This window comes from Lissotriton helveticus, chromosome 11, assembly GCF_964261635.1.
Source record: "Lissotriton helveticus chromosome 11, aLisHel1.1, whole genome shotgun sequence".
Taxonomy (NCBI): domain Eukaryota; kingdom Metazoa; phylum Chordata; class Amphibia; order Caudata; family Salamandridae; genus Lissotriton; species Lissotriton helveticus.
Window position 1 is genome coordinate 845,780,700 of NC_136072.1, and position 27,039 is coordinate 845,807,738.

Genomic DNA, 27,039 nt, shown 5'->3' on the forward strand with positions numbered 1-27,039 from the left:
TAGCCAGACCAAACATAACTCCCAAACTTACCCTAGTGGCAGACACTCATGGAGAAGGACAATGGCCACCATTCCCAGAAACCAGTCTCCGCATACAACCCTGAGATATAAGACTAGAGAGTTTCAGCACAGATAAAAGGCACAGCAGATCTGGCAAATAGGTCAGTTCCTTATGTACATTGCCTTAGCGCTCTGATCTTGTGTTACCGATAGTTCACGTGATAATGTTAGTAAATATAAATAGCAGAGGTAGATCTTCAACAGTGCTGGAAAGAGGGCAGCAGTGGGATCCTGAATCTGGCAGCTATTACCGAGCCAGATCAGGGATCCGCACCAGTCTAGTTGGAATCTGCTTGGTGTGCTGTGGTGCAATAAGCTGACACCCGTCTTTGCTCGCTGCATGTAACTTGCTGGTCCCAGTTGTTATTTTCTATATCAATCTTACTGGGTCACTGCTTTTGTGGCAGAGATGATTGTGTTGCCTGCAGGCCACAACTTACTATCCTGCAAGTATAGCTTAGTGAGTTATTATCTGGCATCAAGGACCTACAGACAAACTGCCAGGCTCATGTGAAGAACCTTGCAGTTTTTATCAATTAATCGTTAGCCTTAGGTAGCTAGAAATGGTCACTTTCGGTAGTAAAAATACTTATTATTTAAGTGTTATAAAAGGCTGTTAGTGAAAGTACTCACATACACAGATGCATCTGATATTCGCAGAATACGGACGTTTGCGGTTGCTGGGAACGCTTGCGGACACCTTCTTGGGTCTTATCATAGTACCCTTTTGCGATGTCTCCTCTTGCTTCCTGATTTAACTAGAGAATTAATTACCATCACTTGAATAAAAATAATTCTACTCTGAGATACTAAACTTTAGAACTTCTACCGTGGAACTAATGACCAGTTTACAGATATCTATATATTCTCAGTGTACTATTTTAAACTTCGCTTGTGTATTCAAAATATGGTCCGAACAGGAAGTCTTAGGAGCTACTAGAATATGAGTTATTCTCTTGTTTTGAGCTCACGCTTGCCACCAAAGCCCCAATTGGACTAGGGAGGCTTGGATTTCGAATACGGACCAATAGCTTCTCGTCCGCCACTAGCATCTACCTAGAAGCTACAGTAACTTATGAATTCGGAGCCGCTAACTGGACTACTTTCCAGGCACTCCTGCCATTATTTCTAAGCTTGTTTTCTATTAGCACTGACAAAGGATCCTCAACAGTTTCGAGACTATAGAGCCAAAATTGAAGCATCCTTCCGGACTTATCTGTTACTATTATAAGCCTTGATGAAGTCACGGTGGTGACGAAACGCGTGTTGGCTGTTTCTGTGCTACCAAGACAAGAAACCAAAATTCTAACTACATCAAAGAATTTCTGTTCTTTCTAATGTTAAGACTGTCTGAAATATAATTTGTGTTGCTTTTGATGCAATAAACCATTGCTGAACTATCCGATTCTATTCTGTTTACCAAATCCCTGTGATAGAAGATTCCTTTCATTATCATATGTTGTTTCCTTTGCTATAAAAAACTCACTTTCAAATTGTGCCTTTAACAATTAGAGTGCCGGGGTCTAGTCCTATGCATCTAATATTCATACAGTGGATGCATATCTCTTACGTAGATAGATTGGAAAAGTCCAAAACCTGCCTCAAAATCATATACCTAATATAGCAGAGATTATAAAATCCTATGGTATTACCTCAAGCTCTAATGCAGACAACAGGTAATGATCATTAGTCTATCCAATCAAACTGAAAAAACCTCATCTCTTCTTAACTCCTCTCTTATATACGTAATGGACTGGATGGCAGTTAGCTGCCTAAAGTTAAATGGTGATTAAACAGAGGTGATGGTTCTGGGCAATAATCCCATAAGGTGGATTGAAATGAACTGGCCAGCTGAATTGGAAAACCAGCCTACCCCAAATCAGAGGTAAAAAGTCTGGGAGTATGGCTGGATGAGAAATTGACAATAGAAGTCCAGGTCTAGAAACTAGCAGCATCCTGTTTCAGCCTGCTTCGCACCCTAAGAAGACTACTAAGATGGCTACCAGACTCAACATGCAGACTGGTGGTACAAGGACTTGTAATTTTATGATTGGACTACGGAACTTCCATATATCTTGGAAGTCTTAATACAGTCTGGAAAATATTGGAGGTTGTACAAAATGCAGCAGCACGTATCATCCTAAGAATACCTAAACATTAGTCAGCAAGGGCAGCAGTAGTAGCCTTGTATTGGCTCCCTGTATTCAAGGGAGTCCAATTTAAGTCTCTATGTCTTGTACATAAAGTGATCCACAAAAAAGGCTCTATATTGATTCAGGACATTATTACCTTTGTAAGCCTGTGAGGTCACTGCATTCTTCTAAGCAGTTACTGCTCACTGTCCGTAGAATAAAGAGAGCCGGAGGTCACTCTTTTGTTTTTTATCGCCTGAGGTTATGGAACGCTCTCCCAGTGCATATGAGACAAACCAAATCAGAATTGAAATTTAGGAAACTAGACTAGACTGTCTGAATAGCGTCCGTTGGACAGTTGCCATGTGTTTTTAGCTAGCGCTGGAAAGCCCTTGTGGGTAGCCATGCTCTCTATAAATCATAGAATATAGAGAATAGAGTTTATCTCTTAAGTACTTGTGAAATAATAACAAGATGTGAGCGTCTTTGTTTCCTCGATGGCACTGACATCAAAATGTGAGGCTCCTGCTGGCTCCCGGACAGGAGCTTGAAAGACCCCAACAAACGGAGTGCTGATTACACCTTTGGAGGGGCATTTGGGTTGGACCCAGATGGAGCTGATAAATAATAAGCCTCCCCAACCCCTGCAGGCTGCTGCTCTGAGGATAAATCTAAAGCACATGAGGGTGCAGGTTTACCATTAGTTCATGTAATGCAATGCAACAAGGCAACTTGCTGTACCACGTTGTGTGAAAGAGCGAGGGCAGACATTTCCATATTTCCAAAGATATGCGGCGTGCTGGTGAACTGTGTGCTGACTAACATTAATGCAGGCACCCATGCACCAAATTGCAAGGCTGTTAGAAATGGAGGGGCACATGCATCAAGGTAAATTTCCTTTCGCAAACGGTGCGAATCGCAAAATTCGGCCGTTTGCGAATGCAATTTCATTTTTTGGGATGCATCATGTTTTTTATTTTTTTTCGCAATTTAAGGAATCGCAATTATGTTGCGGTTTCTTAAATTGCGATTGCATTTAAGAAATCGCAATTTGTGATTTCTTAAATGCAATGCATGAATATTTTTTTTGGGCGAATTCGCAAATAGGAAGTGGTAAATTACCATGAAGTTGAACTTCATGGTAATTTGCGAAAACTTTCAAAAATGCACAAAAGTGCATTTTTGAAAGTTTCATCTTACCCACACACATGCCCTTGGGGCATGTGTGTGTGCAAAAAGTACTTAAAGGTACATTTGAGGGGTGCAGGGGGGGTCCTTTGGACCCCCCCGCACCCTTGAAATTGCATTCTCATTTTGCGATTCCTTAATTGCGAATCGCAAAATGAGAATGCCTTCACATTCATTCCTATGGGCCTCTAGGCCCATAGGAATCAATGAAAAGGGATTCCTTATTGCGATTCGCAAAGTGTGAATCGCAATTAAGGAAAATTAAGAAATCGCAAAAAGAATTGCGATTTCTTAATGCATAGCCGTTTGCGAATTCTTAATTGCGATTCCTTAATTTTCGCAATTAAGAATTTGCGAACGGGAACATTGATGCATGTGGCCCGGAGTTTCTGGTTGGCTAGGGTATGCACCTAAGGCAGGCAGAACCCACCACTCTTGTCAGAGTAAGGGAGTTACACACACACAAGATAACCCCTGCTCACCCCCTTGGTAACTTGGCAGAGCAGCCAGGCTTATCCCAGAGGCAGCTAAGCATAATCTTCCTCACAAGGAACCCATCAGGCAGACAGTCATACATTTCCAAATGTATACCAAATTGCAGTTTGCACAGCAATTTAGTACCTAGACAAGAATTCTCACAATCTTCTATATTCATGGTTTGTCAAAGGGAGTAACCGGCACCAAAACTATTTACTACTAAGGTAATCAATGAGATTACATGTAACAATAAAATAGGCCTTAGTTCAGACTAGCAGCCTGTATAATTCACTTGTCACTGTAACCAACTTAAACGCATTGTACTGAGACTTTACACTTTATCCAACACAGGCCTATTCAAGTACATATACACTGGCAACCATCATGCATACAGTTATATGTATCTCAACAGGGACCAACAAGAATCAACACAGCAAAACCCTCAAGAGTTTGTCAGAAAGAGGGACCAATGTCGTAACTCTTGTCTACTGCAGTAATCTGTGAGATTCCTTGCAATAAAATAATTATTGGCAGGCTTTAACATAGAGTAATAGCAATTCACACCTAAATGCTTAGCAACTTTAACATATGCTTGCCATAATAAATATTTCAGGCATAGTGCTTTTATCATAACATTTCATAATAAACTTTTTGCCACAAGCCAAAAAGTGTAATACATGCAGTCTTTATAAAGGAAGGACACAGATTCATCCCAATTCAATTCTGTACGTAGAGGGACAAACGTCAATGGAACCTAAGTTCACACTGAAGGCTCTTTTTTGTCGATCACATATGGTCAAGTGACAGTTTCTTTGTCAAACCAGACTAAAAAATCCTTGCCTATGTCTGCCCTCCTCTCTTCTGTGGTACTGCCAGAGAAAAATTATCTAGTTGCCTAAGACACTTTAATAGCTTTACAATGTAATGTATGCCCTTGGAATGTTACACTCAGGCAACTGGATAAATAAACAAAAGTGCCACATCTGCATGGAGGGCAAGCACTTTTTGTGTGGAAGCACACTACTGCCCAATCAAAACATGTAATCCTAGTTCCATGTGGGCGCGGCCAAAGCCCCTCTACTAGTGATTCTCACATAATTGACTGATGACAGCTGCACTGTTGAGTAAGACTATATATTAACCTGCGAGGATAAACCAGAGAGGAAGTGAACGGAGGTCAAAAGATGCTAAGTTTAGACGACATAGGAAAGGAGTGAGAGAAAACAAGGGGCGACTGAAGCTTTGACTCACCACAGTGGGTGGAGGGGGGTAAGATGAGGGAGTGAGAGAGAGAGAGAGATATGGGGTAGGGTACAGGCTGTGATCCGTAAGAAGACAAAAAGGAAAATGTCTCTCATGAAATTCTATTATCTGGTTAAATTGGACAACTCATTCATTTTGAAAAATTTGGAAAGCAGTTCACGAAAAGGCTTTGACAAGTTGTTTGTCTAGCACTCAATTATAAAAAGCCCTTGATACGCATCACACGTCGACTAAATGCTAAATAGGGCCCCCCTCTACTATATTTCAGGCGGGAATATTTTTAGTATTATCTAGGAGCAGCCCCAGTATGTGAGATCAATTAAAAACAAAAAGGCTAGGTCTTGTGCCCCAAGGTGAACAATTTCTCTGTCTTAATGTCTATTCTTTATATTTCACTTTTAGTCCATAAGTACTTAAAAAATATATTGTTAAAGGAAAAAGTTTTGGCTTTTGTATAGTTCGAGTTTATGGGTGCATATGCGCACATAGAGCATACACAGAAGCGTATAGATCAAAACACCCACAGACATCCATTTTCTCAAAGTAAAACAAACATACAGACTGTTGTGCATCAGATGAGCGCTCGGTGAGTTATAGCCAGGGCCACTGAATTATGTGGCAGGGGAGGGCCAAATTATAAAGCAGTTTTGAGCAAATTGTGTGGCAAAAAATAGCCAAATTATGCTGCGTAATGCGTCACATTATGTGATAGTATTACTTCATTATTTTGAAATTTTTACAGTTCTTAACACTGTCTGAGCATTGGTTGCAGCTCATAGGTACCAGTTTACCACCCAAAAATAGCAATAAGCAACAGAAAGGCGATCGGTCAACCTGTGCACAGGGCCCTCAACTGCGTAGCAACACAATTCACTGCTTTTTAGTAACTTTTAAACCATTTCAGGTCAAAACAATTTTTGGGGTAAAATCTGCAGATTATGCAGCAGATGGTGGATCATATGGCAAATGCATCAAACGTATAGTTATGCGAAAAACGCCTTGACTGCTCAATCGCATAATTCCAGTGACCCTTGTAATAGCACGTATACAGGTATGGGTGCAAGACAGGGAAATAAAAAGTTTTGTTAGCTAAAAAAACTGGAACTGCTTGAACTGGTAACACCTGATGTGAGTCACTCGGCCGCTGGAGACCTGGATTGAGTATGTAAAAAACCAAGTGGCAGATTTACAATGAAAGTGACTTAGTGCATTCCGCAAGCCATTTCCCTGCGTTGCACTGAGTAACTATCAAAGCACAGGGATGCAGTATATTTACAACAATATGTTGCATCTCTGTGCTCTCTCCTGCGCTGGTGGACAAACTCCTGCCAAGCGCCAGCGCAGGTACCCTTGCAGCATGTTGCAAGGATGCCTGCGTCGTGGGGAGATTGTTTTTGTGCAGGAAGGGGCGCGTTCCTGCACAAAAACAATCACTACAGGCATTTTTCTCTTTCAATGTGTGCTGTAGAATGCAAAACGCATTGAAAGAGGAAATAGCGAGGAGAAATTAAAACGTTTCTCCTCATTGTACCTCCTTACGCCTCACATGCATTTCCACCTGGAAATGTGTCTCGTTACATGGATGTTGCGTGGGAACACCCACAGCAACACCCATGGAACGCCCCTTTCACGCAAAGTGTTGCGTGTAAAGGGGCCATATTTGGAAGGACAGGAAAAGCCACGCAAGGTGGCTTTTCCTGTCCTTCTAAATATGGAGCAGTAAGATACGCCACCATTACGTCACAAAAAGTGACGTACTGGTGGCGTAGGGGGTTTGTAAATCAGCCCCCAATAGTACTTTTTCTGTGCAAGATGATTTGTCACAATTTTTGTTTTCTGCTTCAATATTTTCTATGCATTTTAGGTGGTCTGCATGCTAGTTCGTCAGAATTTTTGTTTTCTTCCTTAAAGTTTTGTCTGCTTTTTTGGTGGCCTTCATTCTGGGCAAAAACTATTTTGCTCTGCTCTTCTGGACATATGCCAACTATTGTTTACACAGGAAAGTCGCTGAACCTTATCGTCATCAAACAGTGTACTGCCCGATTCACAAAAGATCTTTGAAGACTTATTTCTACCAGCACCTAACAAACAAAAGCAGAAAATGTTATAGAGAGAATATAGCGAACAAGCAAACTCTAACTCCGAGGAATAACATTGGTTGCTGAAAGGTCCATGTCACATGTCATCTTTATTCCATTAGGCTTCAGTATAGGACTACAGCGTTACAGAATTCATAAATCCTAAACTGGGCCAAAATGAATGTCAATCTTACTTAGAAAATAATGTATGGCTTGGAGTTAGTTTTGGTATATTCATAGCATTGATTATTACCACAACCTGTCAGCTCTTCCCCCACCCCAGTGCTTGGATTGTTGTACTTCCACATTCCTTGTATTTGCCATGTGTGCTCTGAGTGAGACATGTGGAAACCATGTGTGTGAAAGGGTTCCCTGCATTGCCTTAGGCTCCACGCCCTTAAAAGGCTTTGCTTTGAAAATTGCACCCCAGGCGAGAACACTGTCAAGGTTCTTTGCTTATCAGAACACTAGTAGCTACAGGGAATTATTGCTTAAACACATAGGTGTTGCTTGGGCTGCATAGTTAAAACATAATATATATTTTTTTTAAACACAGATTGACTAAGTGAACAGACTATTTGGCTATAGTGGAGTGCATGTAGACGAGGCACGTTCCATATGGAGATATATACACACATTCATGCAAACACAATACCATAACTATAGAAATTAATGAATTAACATACCCATATACATACAGACACGCTTGCACGCACAGCAACTTAAAGGCATCCATGCATACAGACCAACAAATCATTCAGGCACAAATGAAGTAACATCGAACATCACCACACTAAGGGGCATAGTTACAACCCCCTTGTGCCGCTGTTGTGTCTCTTTTTTTGACTCACCAACGGCGCAGTGTGGTGCTCCACATTTACAAGGGCACGTAAAGCCACCCTACGTGGCTTTTCATGGCCTTGTAAATATGGCCCCTTTCACGCATCACTTTGCGTGAAAGCAGCTTGCTGTGGGTGTGCCCACGCAACACCCATTGATTCTGCCATATTCCTCGATTTTCAACACTTTGTAAACCTGGGAATGCGTCACAATCCTACGCCTCTCCCGGGGAGGTGTAAGGAGGCATAGCGAGGAGAAATACTTATATTTCTCTTCGTTGTTTTCTCTTTCTATGCATGCTAAATTCTGCAGCACACATAGAAAGAGGAAAACGCCTCATGTGATTTTTTTCGTATGGGAAGGTGTCCCTTTCTGCACAAAAACAATCTCCTCTAACATGCAGACACCCTTGCACCATAGCGCAAAGGTGCCTGCATTGGCGCATGACAGCCAATCATGCACCAGTGCCGGCGAAAGCACAGGGATGTGACATATCTTTGTAAATATCACGCATCCCTGTGGTTTGAAAGTGATGCAGCCAATTGACTTGCGATGCCGCGCTCGGTCACTTTCTTGTAAATAAGGCCCTAAGTGGGCAGCTGTGCCACAAAGCTTCAGAGGCCCAGGATCCAAGAATGGCTTTTTGGCCACACTTTTTCAGTGAAAACAGAATCTATGTTTCCTGGAGCTCTAGCTAGAGTGTTTGGTACTCAGTATGATCAAGGGATGCCCTACTGGAAGGGAACATATGCATCAGACCTTCAAATCATGATAACTTAAGCAGTATGAGTCAAAGGAATGTCTGGCAAAATATCGACAGACAGAAAATCGACCTATCAAAATATCGACACAGAAATATCGAAGTCAAAAATATCAAAGTCCTATCTACATAAAGGTAAGTACAGAAATAAATATTGTAGTCAAAAATATCAATGTTAAAAATATATTTTTTTTAAATGTTTTAATAATAATGTAAAAATAAGTAAATAATACATATCATTTAAAAAAATAGATATACATTAAAAAATATTTTAAAAATAATAACTAATACATATAATGTTAAAATGAATTCAACATCTACATACAAATTACAATATATACTTACTCCACATATTGCAACATTAGGGAAAGGGTTGGATAGTGTCAGGGTAAAAATTACTATTCCCACTCCAGAGAGTGCAATAGTAGGGAAAGCGCTGGATAGAGTAGGGGTAAAATGACTATTCCCACTCCAGTGAGTGCAACAGTAGGGAAAGGGTTGAATAGCGTAGGGGTAAAAATTACTATTCCAACTCCCGGAAGTGCAACGGTAGGGAAAGCGCTGGATAGCGTAGGGGTAAAAATTACTATTCCCACTCCAGGGAGTGCAACAGTAGGGAAAACCCTGGCTAGCGTAGGGGTAAAAATTACTATTCCCACTCCAGTGAGTGCAACAGTAGCGAAAGGGTTGGATAGCGTAGGGGTAAAAATTACTATTCCAACTCCAGAGAGTGCATCAGTAGGGAAACCGCTGGATAGCGTAGGGGTAAAAATTGCTATTCCCACTCCAGGGAGTGCAACAGTAGGGAAAACTCTGGATAGCGTAGGGGTAAAAATTACTATTCCCACTCCAGTGAGTGCAACAGTAGGGAAATTGCTGGATAGCGTAGGGGTAAAAATTACTATTCCCACTTTAGAAAGTGCAACAGTAGGTAAAGCGTTGGATAGCGTAGGGGTAAGAATTAGGATTCCCACTCCAGTGAGTGCAACAGTAGGGAAAGCGTTGGATAGCGTAGGTGTAAATATTTCAATTCCAATTCCAAAGAGTGCAACAGTAGGGAAAGCGCTAGATAGCATAGGTGTTAAATTACCATATTTATCAATTAAATTATTTTTTATAAAAAAATAACATATTAATAATTAATTTACAAAACAATTATTAATAAATACCAATAAATTAAAATAAATATTTACAAAAATAACATTACATTACATCCCACACTATTCCCCATTTAACACACAACACACTACACATACAAAAAAACACATTTATTTTAACCATCAATTAATCAATTAATAACAAATAATAATAAAATAATTATAATTAATATAATTATAAATAAACTAATTAATAAAAATAAATGACCAGTTAATAATCACAATTAATTATTAAGTAACAATAAATTAATTAACAATAACAATAAATAAAATAAATATTATTAATATAATTGACTAATTAATAAAACTGTATTACCAATTAATAATTAATTAACAATTAATTAATAACAAATACCAATAAATAAAAGCAATCACATTAATTTATTTAATTTAATTACTTCCCACCCTATTCCCCTATAAACCCACAACCCACTACACATAAAAAATCAGATACTTAATTTAATTGTCAATTAATCACTTAATAAACAAAAATCACCAATTAATTATTAATTGACAATAACTTAATTAACAATAATAACAAATAAAAATTAAGAATACATTTATTATAATTAATATAATTACCTAAATAATAAAAATTAATTACCAATTAATAATTAATGAACTGGTAATTAATAATCAATACCAATTAATAAACATATATTAGTTGATTAATTATAATTAAATTACTTCCCACCCTATTCCCCTATAAACCCACAAACCATAACCCACTCTGATACTAAAATGCACAATTATTCGTACAAGCGCCTTGAGACCCTTGCGGGTGAGTAGTGCGCTATACAAGTATCAATTTACATTTACTTTAACAGAATTACTAATTTCTAAACATTTATTTTAAAATGTATGAAAATACATTAAAAAATGTTTAACATACATATAAAATACATACTAAAATACATAACACTAATAAAAACGGATATTATTGACAATAATATTTTTGCTTACGATATGATTTACTTCGATATTACAAAAAAACAATATTACTTACCTTGGGGTCGATATTCTGGTCAACAATATTCTTGACTTCGATATTCTTTCCCTACGATATTAAAAACTCGATATTAATGTAGGTTGATATTTAAAAATCAATATTTTGACTGACCACCGAGTCAAGGGACAGTGGTACCACAAGTTCGTTGTCACCAATCCTAACATACATTCGGTGAAACTCTGAGTCACAGGCACAATTGGTCACTAACTGGCTTATAAGATGTGTATTCATTGGGAGGCAGATCAGTGGGCCAGTGCATGTTCCCTAGAACAAGCAGTCCTGTGGTTATCTGGCACATGCTCCTCTCTCCCTTGGTATGCAGGTGACACATTTTTGCCCTTGGTTTGAGTAATGGTTAAATAGCCATCAGACATGTGGGCTCCTTTTCCTGTTCCTCTAAGCTGACCCCAATTTGTAGGAACTTGGTGTGGTCTATCTGCCTGTTAGTAAAGGTACCTTGTTTCCACATCAGGCAGTTCCTAGTCTTCCAAGCATGTCCAGCAGCTCCAGCCTTTTCACTGGCTCTAATTTCAGTCCCAGTTTCAGGGAAAGCAATTACATGGTTTCCTGTTTCTGATACATCATTATCTAAGCTAATCTTGCAAGGTTTCTTCTAAAGACTAAACGACTACAACCTCCTGATCCCTGAGGGCACGCATTTATCCAGGTCTGGTTGCACTGGTAGGAGGCAATTGCACAAAAAAAGATGTGCCAACTTCTTATTGACTATCCCAAGCCATGTAGCAAATGGAACATCTCTGTGAGCACTTGTGAGATTTGCACTGCTCTGACAATCTGAATCTGACAGAAGCAGTAGCAAGCTCCTTGCTTTCTCAAACCAGCTGATATCCATGCAAGAAGTGGTATGCCTGTCAGCAGTAGACCTCGGCAAAGGCGAGTGTTGGATGAGATAGAAAAACAAAGACCCTGGGTAGTTTTACTCTGCCTATTCTTACAGCTGGGCTCAACCTGCTCTGCAGAAGTGTTGACATCAAAAACAAGAAATACCTCAAAGTATTTCACCATTGAAGCTCCACTGCACTAACCTCAATGTAACATATGATATACATTGTGACAGACTCTGTATGTGTGACTCTCTGTAGGAGCTTGAAACTCAATGACTTCCTAGAGCTATAAGATAGGTGGAATCTCTATTATAAATGCAAAAGAACATTTACACTACTATACTTGTTCACTTTCAGTGATTTGTTAACCTGTATGCTGAATGATTCTCATCATAAAAAGTTCTTTAGTTTTTACATAAGGAATGCACATTAGTATTGGATCTTCTATGAGCCAAAACTCAATCACTTCCACTCCTTTGTCATTATGTTAGTACTCAACTGTGACTAAAGAAAACAAAGAAATCTGTACAAATGAGAATCCCCCTTGCTCCTCTCATTGAGAAACTAGTGTAAATTAGAATGCATATCCATGCAGGTATCTCAGGAGTCTACTCAAAATATGTAAGTCTTTGATAACTCTGAGTACTGTTTGTACTTCATTGCTGGCAATAGGAATCCAGTTACAGTGCTAAGTATCTTGATTGCCAAGCAAAGAACACTCTGAAGTATGTGGAACTTTTACTTCATAAATCCAAGATGGCAGCCACCATTGCAAGTCGTGTGAGAGTCATATGGCTCCCTTTGAAATGCAGTCTGTTCTGAATCTATCCATGTTTCTTGTGTAGTGTGCATGTCAAAAATGTGAAGACTCGCATTAAGCCACTCCTTCACTTTGCTCACATTGCTGAATTCTCTTGTATTAAGTCAAGGGAGCACCGCATACACATGTAGAGATGAAGGACTGCTTTGAAAAACAAACCATAAATTACTTGAGCGTGCACAAAATGTTTACAAGATATCACAGCTGTCTACCCATCAGTGTCCTTTCTCTGAAAAAACATTTCATTGACTGTCAGCTGCTCCCCACAGATCTAGTGTAGGAGTCCTGGACAATGTTCACAAGGATGCTCCTGCTGCAGTTGATTAGGGGTATATGGTAGGTGGCACCTCTTTGGACTGACTCACCACTGCCATCACTTTAAAAAAAAACACTGGTGCCCTTGTTACCACTTTGTTGAACTAATTTTGATTTTCAAGGAGATCTGGAACATTGATTGAATGGTGATGTATGAGAGACACAACATTGCTTTTTAACCTTGAAGGTTGAGATTACACTTAGGTCAGACGGACACTGTCAAGAATACACTCACCCTCTGCTTGTAGAAAGTGGATATAGAGTATCTTGAGAGGAAAGAAGCTTTCTTGGAATAAAAGAGAGAGCTAATGCCCACCATTCCAAAAACTGCTTGGATTACCAGCTTGAGGATACACTCTGTGCATGAGTGATGCAAATCTGTAGTTCAGCATATCCAAAAAACAAGCTGAGGACTGCAGGATGAACATTGTCGGTTTACTGAGTCTACTGCATTATGTTCAGGACCAAACTGATAAACAAGAAACACAAGATAAAGCTAGAAGGATTGATGTATTGAGTGTCAGCATGGTCAGACATTCCAGCTCTTGAAACCAATCAATCTTTGTGCTCAGTTGGATAAATAGTGTGACCAAATCACTATAATTAAAATGATAGTTTGAGAGTCATCTCTGCGAATTATAGGAGGATGTACGGTTCACATAAAAAGTATAACTACCCTTCCCCCTCCCGTGCCCACTCTGGTATATCTAAGTAATTAGATGTGAATTATTGTTTTAAAAAAATATATATATGTATATTGTAGTACTGTGCACTTTAGATAAAGCAACAGGATAACACTTGAATGTTCCGTGAACTAATCCCCTTCCCTGGACAATATGATGTACATTGCGGACCCCTTTGGAATTAGTTAAAGGTTCTGCTGGAGGTTTTTATCTCATGAAATTTGTCCTAAGGGGGTGCTATACAAAAAGTGTCTTATTTCTATCAGAGGTAATAGTTTTAAATTGGTTCTTATCTTCTATTTTAATATATTTTATACATTTATATAGGAACTGTTTTATGGTGGAGAGGCACTGTGCTTTATTGGACAACATGTTTTTTTGTGTTTAAAAAGCTTTATTAAGTAAATAACAACTACATAAGAATAGGCCATGAAAATACAAAATATCTGCAATATAATAAAAATGGAAAAACAAGCAATAAAGCAGAGTAGAAAGCTATTTTCATTTTACAATGACATAGGAGGAAAGGGACGGAGGAAAGAATGGGGGATATAATACAACATTATAATTTAGGATCGTAAGAAAATTAGAAACTTATTTGAGGAGAAAATAAATACTTGAAAATATTTGAAATGCAATTCAATAGTGAAAAGGAGAAAAGAAAAAAACTATGTAGGGAAGAAAGCAGAGACTATAATGATTTATGGGGGTTGGAAATTCTCAAAATGATTTTGTGACACATGAATGGAAATTGCAGTTAAGTAATTGGTTAATGATGGCCAAAATAAATCCTTACTTACAAATGGTTTGACAGAGGAGGCAAAAGCAATATCCAATCTATGATAATGACAAACATTGTTCCACCAGGATTTCACTGTGAGTTTAGTTGAACATTATCAGTTTAGTGAAATTTGCTGGTAGGCTAAAGCCAACATTAAGTTAAATAAACCTTTTTCATATAAAGACAATCTAAACGACTCGGATAAACTTCCTGTAAAAAGAATAATATTTGAGTAAGAGAATGCAGGTTAAAAATAGCTGAGAGGTATTTCCAAACATTCATCCAAAAGGAGGAGACAACAGGACAGTAATATAGTAGGTGCATCAAATCAGCCAAAGGAAAATGACAAGGCCAACAAGCCTTATTATTAGTATGTGTAAAATAGCTATAGATGAGGGGGTAAAATATAATCTATGGTCTAGAAAGAACATGGATTGAGTAGTGGAGGCAGACCTAGAAATCTTCAAAGATCTACCCCATAATTTGTCCCAAAAATCGATACTCCAATCACAGCCCAGATCCATCTCCCAGGCAATCTTAATCTTAGAATTAGGACAGACTACATCTGGGTGTCCAGAGACGTTTATAGATCATGGATACTTCAGGAAGCACAGTTAATACTCTGATAAGTGGATCCTCTATGGGAGCAAACTCAATAGAGGGTAGAGAATAAAAGACATCTAGAATTATGCCCATAAGACTTGAAAATGTGTGCCAGAACGAGCACGGACAATTAAAAGTATCCTGAAATTTGGGAAAAGATAAACCATCAAACATGGCCTGTACCCAAACAATCCCCTTAAGTCTCCAGGATTTCCAGTAAAGAGGTCTATTATTAATGGTGAGGAGACAGTTATACCAAATGGGGGATTGAAGGGAAGCATCCCTAGAAATAATTTCCAATTGACAGTGGGGTTTTAGTAATGAACACGTGTGTTTGAACAACATGAGGGAGGCAACAATGACCTTTGTGGTGAAGGCAAGAACTTCCTTAACCGAAAAGGCTGTAAGTAAGGATCGTTCAACTTTGACCCATAAAGGCGTAAAAGGAGAGACTTCAGTAAGAAGCCATCTAGAAGCAAGTCAAAGGGAAAAGGCCATGTGATAGAGTCGAAAATCAGGAAAATTCACTCCTCCAGTAGATTTAGGTTTAAGAAGATGTGATAGGGATATCCTAGATTTCTTATTGTTCCATAAAAATTTAGAAAGAAAGGAATCAATAAAAAAAAAATAAACATTCTGGATGTGAATGGGAATCATAGCGAAAATATATAGTAAAATAGAAGTCATCATCATTTTAATAGAATCAAGATGTCCCCAGCAAGAGAGAAAAAAAGGATTCTATGAGGAGAGAAGTTTAGAAATACGATCTAGCAGTTCCTTATTATTAATTTTAACAGAATCTAATATGGAATTATTAAACCAAATGCCTAGGTACTTGATTTTAGAGCTGTTCCAACAGAACCCAGCGGTGAGAAGATGTTTGTTGAAACAAAATTTCGTGATGGGGAGAATTTCTATTTTGTCAGAATTGATCTTATAACCTGAGACAAGGGAAAAATCTAAAATGTTTTGCAAAAGAGGAGGGATCGAAGTTTTGAGGTGAGATCTAAAGAGTAAAATATTGTCTGCATATGCAGATAATTTCAAATGTTGAACACCATAATTAAAACCAGAAATAGGCGTATTCTGGTGAATATAACATAGAAAGGGTTCAAGTGATGAAATAAATAAGAGTGGGGCAAGAGGGCAACCTTGTTGCACATCCCGTTGTAAATTAAAAAATAATAAACAAGACCATTAACTACAACCAAGGCCTTCGGAACCGAGTATAACAGAGATGTCAAAGAAATAAATTTAGGACCAAAACCATGCCATTGAAGAGCTTAAAATAAATAGGACCAGTTAACTTTATCAAAAGCTTTCTCTGCTTCAAAAGAGACTGCAGCTAGAGGATAGGAAAGAGTTAGGGCCTTATTCAAAACATTAAATAGTAAACCAGAGTTATCAGAAGTTAGTCTGCCTTTAACGAAACCACATTGCACTAGACCAATTGCATATGGTAAAAGAGGCTCAAGACGCAAAGAGAGCAATTAGGCAAAGCTTTTTTAGTCTATATTCACTAGGGAAATAGGACGATAGTTTTTACATGTTTAAGATCGCAACCATCTTTATGGATTAAACAGATTGTAGCTCTAAAAAAAAAAGTGCCCTGTGCCTCGCCGGTAGTATGAAAGTAATGAAGAGTTGTAGAAGTTTTGGGAGAAGAAGGTTAGAGAAGTGCAGATATAATTCTACTGTGAAACCATCTGGGCCTGGATTTATTTTTTGTTTTGAAGACTTAAAGAATGAGATATTTCCAGGATGTATAGATCGGCCTCTAGACGGTTGAAGTCTAGGTTAACATGAGATGGGGGTGGAACACGAGTCAGCTAGGTATCGATAGAAGAGGAACACAAAGATGATTCTGGAATATCTAAAGTTTTATAACATGTCATAAAAAGTACTTTTCCATTGGATGAAATAATAGATTCTATCAAAATATCTTCCTTCCGAGATTTAAGATAATTAGCAAGAAGTTTGTCAACCTTATTTTGTCCACCATAGTACCCAGCGCTTGTACGAAAAAGAATAGATGAAACATTATCTGTGCTTTTTTTTATTAAAATCTAGCTTCTAACAAACAAGCTCCTGTAAGGCAGAATCAGATGAAGAAGTATAAAATTGGTGTTCTAAGTGTTTGATATTGGCTAACAACATTTTTGTTGATTAAGTAAGTGCTTCTTTTTCCTGGAAACAAAGTCTACAATAAAGCCACTTGCAGTAGCTTTAAAATTGTCCCATAGCAATGAAGGAGAAATATCTCGACCCTTATTTAGAGAAAATAATTCCTCCATTAAAGAATTGAAAAAGGAAAAAAAAGTGGATCTTCCAAAGAGAATGATTAAATCTTTATCTAGAGGATTTGGGGTATTAGCGGAGCAAGTCAAAATCAGCGGCAAAAGGCATGGTCAGAGATAACAATAGGTTCAATTGAGGAGGAAATGAGGTTCTGTGTCAAGACAGAAGAAAGAAAATGTAGTCCAGTAGAGTCAGAGAGCCATGAGGGGGAGAGAAAAAGAGAATCCAGTAGTGTCAGGGTTACAGAGTCTCCAGGCATCCACAAGGTGTGTCTGAGAAATTGTACTTTGAAATTGTTTGTGAGTCCTGTGAGGAATAAAATGAACTTGGGATTGTTGATCAATGAAAGGGTGAACAACTTGGTCACAATTATCTCCTAGAATAAAAAAATTTGTCTTTGTGTGGAATGCATTTGTTTGTACTATTAGGCCAAAAGGAATAATCCAGTTGAGTTGGGCCATAAATATTAAAAACTGTATGAGAAATATTGTTAATGAGCAACTTAACTAATAACCATCTGCCTTCTAAATCAGTTTCCTGATATATAACAGAGCATTTCAAACGTTTATGAACTAGAATAATGACCCCATTTTTCTTAGTGGTCGTAGGTAGGCCTGGGCGGTAAATTCCGTTCTGCTCGCAGGATTTGCGGAATTTGGATAATTTTGCGTTCTGCGTAGAACGCGAAATTGACCAAAATTCAGCGTTCCGCGACTTTGATAAATTCTTTGCTTGTTTGCATTCTCAAATGCGTGTTCGCAAGATATTTCCCCCGTGCACGCAAACAGCGATTGCGAACAGTAAAAAAGCATTGCGAACAAGCAATTCTGCCCACCCCTATTCGTAGGAGATGTTAGGACTAAACCCGCCCAATGCCCTTTAAGTTTCAACACCCTGATGAAGGTGTAGCCCCCAGGGGGGGGGGGGGGCATTGCACCAAAACGCGCGTCGGCGTTTTCATTTGGGGATATATTTGCAGATTTTTTTGCCATCTCCCCGATGATTTATATTTATTTATAACATCTTGATCAGCCTGTGGCTGTCCTGTACTGTGATTTGGTTGTTTGTATCTGGTAGGGATTGTATGTGAGTACGGCATGTTTGCTGGTTTGGAAGGTTTTGTATGAGATGGATGTGTGGGACTTTTAAAGAATATAATGTTTTTGATTTGTGTATTTAATTAAAACAATGATTAAATGTGTACGATATCTGTACTATTTAAAAACTTTTATCATGCAATAAAACTTTCATATTTTTGTAATTCTTTGTTTCATGCCTGTTCCATGGGGCTTCGTTGCTAATATTAAATGACCTCTGAGCTAGGCATTAATTAAATTGTTGTGACAGGTACTTTTGTGATTTTGTGTACTGTCATCTCCCTCGATGCTCTCAGGAAGAACATACAAACTAAGGTTTTTGTGCCTATTTCTTTTTTCCAGGTCCTCAGCAGATCTCCTGAAGTGAATCACCTCCCTCTCCAGAGAAGACATTTTGGTAGAAGTATCTTGAAGGTCACTGACATGTTGTTCGACCGTGGATAACCTGGAGTCGAGAGTAGACCATTTAGTGTCCAAAACCTGCAGGCGTGTATTTATTTCCTCATTAAATGGGCGCAATGCACGTATTTCCTTTAAACAGTGTCTAGAGAAACATGCGAAGCAGGTTTCGGCAGAGAAGGAGAATCTTGTTTAAGTCTTTTGTTGGCAGAGGAGGGCACATTTAATTTTGAAGGCACAATGGATGAGGTTGCTGCCCTGGAGGAGGTAGAATGTGCCATATTGAACTTGTTATGCAAATCCTCCAAAGGGGGCACCAGGGAGGCTGAGTGCATCACAGGCAGAGCAGTAGTAGACTTTTTACTAGAGTGTAACAAATGTTTAGATCTACCCATTTAAAAAGGAAGAAGATTTAATCAAACCAGCATGAAATAATTAATAAATTCTCCCTTTAATGAAAAAGATAGAAAAGACCAGTGGCGTGAAATATCCCTTGAGAATAGCTTGAGCAAGTCACAATGTGTTAAACCGCAAGTAATAAAAGCCAATATGAAGAGACAGTACCTTGTGCATTAAATTGTGCTGAGAAGACTTGTTCCAGTCAGGAAAAAAGACAAAATGGCTGCCAGAAGGCATGAAAAACTGTCCCACGATATATTACATGGCCAGAGATAGGAAGAAGGAAATGGAAGGTACCCTCATGTTCAGGGGACGTGCTGCAACAGTGATCTCCCCATGAGAGCTAGAACATGGCACTTATACCACCAATATCCGTTCCGGATCTCCCAACACAGCGCGGAGCTCTGAGCTCAGGGGGCCATCTTGAAAGGCAGTGCATGCTCGAGTTCGAACAATGTGGAATGGATTTTTGTTTCCATTTGTTGCAAGGTTTTTGGTTCCTTGTGTGCATAAGCCACCATTATTATAATTATAATTACATTTGTAGTGCACACAGCTACCCGGAGGTTTCCCGGCGCCAAGGACAAGAGCAACAGAAAGAACAAAGTTACTGGTTAAATAGCCAGGGCTTAAGGTTTTTGCGGAAGCTTATATGACTGGTTTCATGCCGAAGAGGGATAGGGAGAGTGTTCCACAACACGGGTGCCAGATAAGAGAAGGAACGGCCCCCCCAGGCGAGCAAATCTGAATCTTGGGACTGAGTATTTGGCCTGGGAAGATGATCTGAGCAGGCTTGTTGGGTGATAAGTCTGGACCAGGGAACATAAATAATGGGGAGCTGTACCTAGTTTAATTGTATGCGTGTAGCACAAAGCTTTAAATTTAGTGCGGTTCTCAATTCTCAGCCAGTGGAGGTCCTGAAGGATGCCTGAAATGGGAGATGTTTTAGGGACATGACAGAGCATCCTAGCCCCAGAGTTCTGTACAACCTGAAATATTCGAATTACCTCCTTGTTGGCTCCTAGATAAAGGATGTTGCTATAGTCCAATCTTGCCATTATCAATGCTTGGATTACAGTTCTTTGAGTAGGTCCCGGCAGCATCCATAGTATCTTCCGGAGCCACATCATGATGGTAAAGCAGATGGAAGCAGTTTTGATGACCTGCTGCTTCTTGGAAAGTTGATCATCAATCATTACACCCAGGTTATGAGCAGATTGGACTGGTTGAGGGAGAGGACCCATTTCCGGAGGCCAATGACGTGCGCCCCAAAGATCTTTTTCTTTCCCTATGATGAGGACCTCTGTTTTACCCCCATTGAGTTTCAGCCAGTTCTTGTGCATCCAACTGGCTATTTTAAGCAGACCTGTCTGTAAGGAAGCAACTTTAGGGGTATCATTAGCAGACAGGAAAAAAGAAGCTGTGTGCCATCAGCATAAGAAAAGATAGACAACCCAGTTTCCTCCGCTATGGTGGCCAGCGGGCTGACATAAAGGTTGAAAAATACAGGGCTCAGAATCGAGCCCTGCGGTACTCCATAGGGGGATCCATAGATCTTTGAACTGGCTGAAGAGGAGAAAACCTGGAAGGTTCTTCCGGTAAGGAAGTCTTTGATCCAGTCCAGAGCTAAGCCTGCAATTCCCAGCATTTGTACTTTTAGAAGGGTATGGTGTGACACCGTATCAAAAGCGGCACTTAAATGTAACAAGATAAGTGCCACAGTTACCCCTTTATCAAGTAGCTGGCAGATTGTTTCAGTTACTCCCAAAAGAGTAGTTTCTGTAGAGTATCTGGCTCTGAAACCTGATTGGGATCTGTGCAGGATTTTATTAGTTTCCACAAATTGAACGAGCTGTTGGTTCACATGTTTTTCTAAAATCTTAGAAAACATGGGGAGAAGAGAAATCGGTCGGAAATTAGACGGTTCTGCTGGATCAGTGTTAGATTTCTTCAATAGGGGAACCACCATTGCATGTTTCCACTCTGCAGGAAGAATGGCCTCTTTCAAGGAGGCATTAAGAAGTTCCATAATGGGCTGTAGAATGATGGGCTTTATTTTTTGAAGGATTTGGACTGGTAAAGGGTCCTTAGGTGAGCCCGATTTCAGGCCATTCAGAATACCATTGAATGACAGAGGGTCAAGTGGTTGCCAATTCATGATTTTGTGAGAGGAAACGAAAGCAGGGGTCTCCTCTAACTTATTATCATTAGAGGTATACGGTGTCTTATTCTTTTGTTGTTCTCCCTTAGTAGTTGCCATCTCCAGTTCCGTATAGATCATTTCAACCTTCTCAATAAAAAATGTAGCTACAACTTCACAATGTGCTTCATCAAGTGCCTGGGGTGCCTGTTGACAAGAAGCTCCCAAAACTTTGCCAACTAGTTTGAACAATACTTTGGCATTGCTCTGAGGAGATAGTATGGAATAATTTATGTACTCAGCACGTGCGGCTTTACATAGGGAGTTGTAATTTCTTTTGGCAGCTTTATATTTATGTTTGGATTCAGAGGCATAATCCTTTTGCTAGTGTCTTTCCAGAGCTTTGCACCTAGTTTTTTCAAACTTTAGGTCTTCCGTGAACCATGGGGCAGGAGGGCGATGGTTATTCAGTTGCTTAAAAGATAAAGGAAGGCATGCATTTACAGAATCCATAATCCAAGTTTGGATGGTATTAGCATCCGATATTACTAAGGAAGGAATATCAGGCATATTCGATGCCAGCTGATGATTAAGAGAGTCAATGTTCAACTTTTTCCAGTTTCTACACTTCTGTTTGAGTAAAGGATTAAAGGAGTTATTTAGTCTGGCATCAGCTGTTACCTTAAACTCTACCAGAAAGTGATCGGACCAGGTTAGTGGGAGAGCTGTCTGACATAGGACATTAGATAAATTAGAAAAGACAGGGTCGAGCAGGTGACCCGCCCTATGGGTAGAACCAGAATTGCAAAGAAGCATATTCATGGTTTCTAAGTCATTAATAAGAGTGGAGCCAATCTTACATGCGGCGTCATTAAGTTGTATGTTAAGATCACCAACAATAGTGAAATTCGCAGCATTAAGCAAGAAAGGGGAAATTACTTCTGGGAAGCTAGTTGCCCAACGTCCCACTGGGCCAGGAGGGAGGTACACGAGGAGGCCTGTAAGTGTAAATTGCGGAGTAAGAAGGAGCTTAAAAAGACCGGCTTCGCAGCCCTCAAGACCACCGTCTTCCCATTTACACGAGTATTCTTTTTAAAAAATTACTGCAATGCAACCCCCAGGTTTGTCTACTCTATCTTTCCTAACGATTGAATAATTGGCCAGAAGGGCCATTGCAATGGCAGGCCCTGAACCTTGGTGTAGCCAGGTCTCAGTGAGAAATATTGCATCTGGTTGACATTGAGAGTTATGCAACAGGTTAAAGATATCTTCTTTGTGTTTTGATCTGCAATTTAAATAAAAAGGGTAAACTCTGTACCATGAGCTGTCGTTCGTTTTCCCCCCGCTGATGGCAATGTACTAGGATTTGAGTTACCAACATTATTACGTAGCTGCTTCCTATTTAGGAGGGACGTACAAGTAAAATTACAGCAGGGGCAAGGAAGAATAGAGATGCCTGGCTTAAGAATGATACAGTCAGAATTCGACCTCTTTTGCATACTCAGTAAGATTTTAGACGAGTATTTCCTGATATTTTTGCCAAATGAAGCAGGGGTTGTGGCCCCTGGGTGCAGACAGGTTTGCCTTTGGCGCGCGCCCGCGTCTGTTGCGCGGAGTGAGGACAATGGGATTTAAAGTCCGGCAGTCAGCTGTCTCAATTTAAAATAATCGGTGATAGCAGCTAGTGCCAGCAGAACTTACTGTTGCGCTTCCGTTGGGTGGGGTACAGGCGTGGGATTTAAAGCCCGGCAGTCAGCTGGCTGCTGACGTCGGCGCTCCATCCTCCCCTGCCTTCTCTCAGAAACAAGCAAGACCGCCGCTCCTTCCACAAGTGGGCGAACCCGTGGTGGATGGGGGAGCGGGCGGCAACAACAAGGAAGGTGAGCAAGTTTAAAAGAGATTAAAAAAGAAGCAACAATTCCTGTCTCAATTAAAAATAATCTGTGATAGCGCCTTCCACAACAAGCGGGCGAACCCGTGGTGGATTGGGGAGCGGGCGCCAGGGGCGCCAGCAGAAGTTACTGTTACTGTTCTCCTTACACGGGGAGTATTCATATAGTGTTTGTAAAGTCTTTTCTTTATTAACCGCATCGATGCTGATGACGGAACCGCTCTGTCATCAGCCGCGATGGCGCTGTGCTGATGACGGAGCGGTTCCGTCATGGCCCGCCCGACGCGCCTGCGCGGCGCTGATTTCGCGCCTGCGCGTCGCGTTCTATTGAGCGGGCGGTGCCATGACGGAACTGCTCCGTCATCAGCACAGCTCACCCGAGGCTGGTGACGGAGCGGTTCCGTCACCAGCATGTGAGCGCCGTGCGGCCCCCCCGCCCCCTTAGTGCTGCGGCGGAATAGCCGCCGCAGTGAAGGGGTTAAAGGAGGAGGATGGGTAATATGTATGTATCTTTCCTCCTGGTGTGGTTCTTTTCCCTCTTGTGATGTGCTTTCTACTGTTCATCACTGGGTTATGGGCATTTTACTTCTGTGTACATTGTTGTTTATAGTTTTTAAAGTTTTGTTTCATTATTCTTCTATTTTATAGGAAGGTGATAATGTAGTATCTTCACGTTGTGTTATAACGTTCTATGTTATTTTGTTCCTAGCTGCTCAGCCAGTGTGAGTGTTTTGTGTGGAATGTTGGTGTGTGGGCCATGAGTGGACTGCTTGAGTGACTGATATGAGTGGTGACAGTTGGTGGAAGGGCTGAGCAGATAGCAGGCTGCTCCTTGTGGGGCTGCTCTACTGAACTTAACTACCTGCTGTACAGGATTTAAGCTACATGTTATCTACTTGAATAAACCTACTCAAACTACATCCTACCAGCGTGGACTACGTTACAGATTCATCTGCTCTTCTCACAACAATAGCGCCAATTTTCATAATTTATTGTGCGCTCTAAGTCTTGTTGCCAATCGTGCCGCGCTTTCATTAAGGATAATCTTCTGTTGTCCTGTTACTCTAGTGACCAGTTTAGAAAGGTTAGGAGAATGGATAATGTAGGTGAGAGCTAACATCTCAGCTGGCTCTTGTAAATCTTTGCCTTATATTTCTAGTAGTGCGTGTCTGACTCTAAAATGCTGGTATTGGTCAAGTGCCAAATATGCAAGTCCCCTAGCCTGGATGTCCTCTCAATTACGAAGTGCCCCATCCTGAAACAAATCCCCAACCACCTTAAGGCCTACCCTCTGCAAAAGCCCTAGATACCTCTTGCTCTCTGCCCGTCGGCAACCAAGTAGACCACTCTAAGGGAATCAGAGGGGAATAAAGGGGTGCCCCTGCTTGCCTGTCGAACAACTTTCGCCATGCATGTATAGTTACATTTAGGGAATCCTGTGTAGAATGCTTTCTCATCTGGATTTTGAATAATATCTGTGTTAGCATTTGTGGGTCAGCTGCGACCTACTCTATATGTAAATGTGGAAGAGACTGTGGGCCATGCATACCGGCATGCACATATATACTCTGGGCTGTCCTGTAATATAGCTCAAGATCTGGGGCGTTGAGGCCCCCCATGGAGTATGGCAATGTAAGAGTTTCCCATTTTACCTTTAGATGCTTACCGGCTCAGGCTACTTTGATCATAAGGGATCTAATTGTGGCGACCATATGTATCGGGAAGAGCATGGGGATATTCTGAAATAGAAATAGGGATCTGGGTAGGACTATCATTTTCATTGATGATATTCTGCCTATCAGTGATAGCGGCAACCTGATCCACTAAGCTATGTATTCCTCCAATCTACCCAGTGCTTTACCGTAGTTATCTGTGAGCACTATTGCAGGATCTGTATGAACTTGAATCCCTAAATATCAGACAGAGTCCGTAGTCCACCGCAGAGGGAACTCCATATTTACTGTGACTAGGGTTAATGGAAAAATCGATAATTTGGCCCAATTAAATTTCAGACCAGATAGCACTCCAAAGTGGACCACTTATGTAAGTACCGGATTAATATGTTTCTCAGGGCCCCTAACTTATAGGAGCATGTCATCGGCACACTCCTCTAGGCCCGTGATACTCCCTCAAGGCGCATAATAATGGTTTTGCTGTCAATGCATACAGCAACTGGGAGAGAGGGCAACCTTGAAGGGTGCCTTACGAAATAGAAATAGTTGATGTAACTGTGTTCTCCAATCTGATTTGATCCCCGGGTCCCTGTAAAGTACCTGCACCAGCCGAATAAAAATCTCTCCCACCCCAATGCGTCGTGAGACTGCCTCCAGGAATGGCCATTCGACAGAATCAAACACTTTTTCAGCGTCCAAAAAAACTGCTGACACCTTCACATCTGGATTTATGTTTTGAATAGTACCAAAAATGGTTCTAAGATTGTATGTTAGGTTGTAGCCGGGACAATCCTGCCTGTTCCATTCCCACTACTAACGGTACCAGGGGAGCCAACTGATTGGCTTGGATTTTGGCAAAGAGTTTTGTGTCTATATTCAAGAGTGATAGAGGTCTGTAGGATGAGAAATTATTTGAAGGCTTCCCTGGTTTAACAAGAGTTACAATCATGGCCTCTCTCATCAATGGGGGCATTATTTTGTTTTCAACCATCTCCTCGAAGAGCGTTACTAAGTATGGAATAAGTAGATCTTGGTAGGCTTTGTAGAAAGTGTTCTCATGATCTTTAATGCTGCCCGAATTTTCCTGGGGTCCAGAGGGGCCATGAGATGCTCTCTAAGTGAGTCGGTTAACCATGTCATTCGGATGTTTGTCAAGTATTCGTCCGTCGCTTTGTCATCATGTTTAATCCGGGATCTGTATAAGTCAGAGTGATAGATACTAAATCTTTCGGCTAGACGAACCGTGTCTTGAATCAGGTTACCATCCTCATCTTTGATTTCTACAACCGTGTTAGCCTCTCTCTTTGGGCACTGTGGACTCGCAAGTAATGTTCCAGGGCATTCGCCCTCTCCATATCCTCGCGCAGTGGCATATTTGCCCAAGTGCTTGACCTCACTACCTGCAGTGTCATGATACTCCTCAAGGGCTTATTTGATATTATCTAACCTCTCACTATCCCCAGTCCTTAAGTGTGCCTGTTCCAGCTGTGCTATTTCTTCCTCTAAGCTCGAGAGCCTGCCCTGTATGGAGCGTAGCACCCTGGCATGTTTCCATAGAGCCAACCCTTATGTATACATTGAATGCCTCCCAAATTGATGAAAATGTAGAAACTGATCCATATTATCTTCAAAGTAATTTTCGATGGAATAGGCCATTCCCGCCCTGAACACTGGATCCAGAAGGGGAAAAGGTGGGAACCCCCTTACGAAGGGGACTATGCGGGCTACACAAAGGTCTAACTGCAAAAGCACCGGGGAATGACCAGAATATGTTCTTGGGAGTGGCTCAAAAGCAGTGACCTGAGGGAAGAGGCCTCTAGATATCAACCAATAATCGATCCTGGTATGGGTGTCATGTTGAGTGGAATAGTGCGTGAAACCAGGAATGGTACCCGTGAGTTGCCGCCAGATATCCAGCAATCCCAGTTTATCAATAATGTCTTTTAGCTTCTGCTGCTGCGGCCGGTCATCTAGTTGGACCTTTAGATATGTCCCTTAAAGGATCCAATATACAATTAACATCTCCAGCCCAGATTTGCGGGAGGTCCGCTGCTTTTAGCAACCAAGTTGCTAGTGTATGATAACACTGTGGATCTTCATTACTGGGGCCATAGATATTCACTAGCCATCC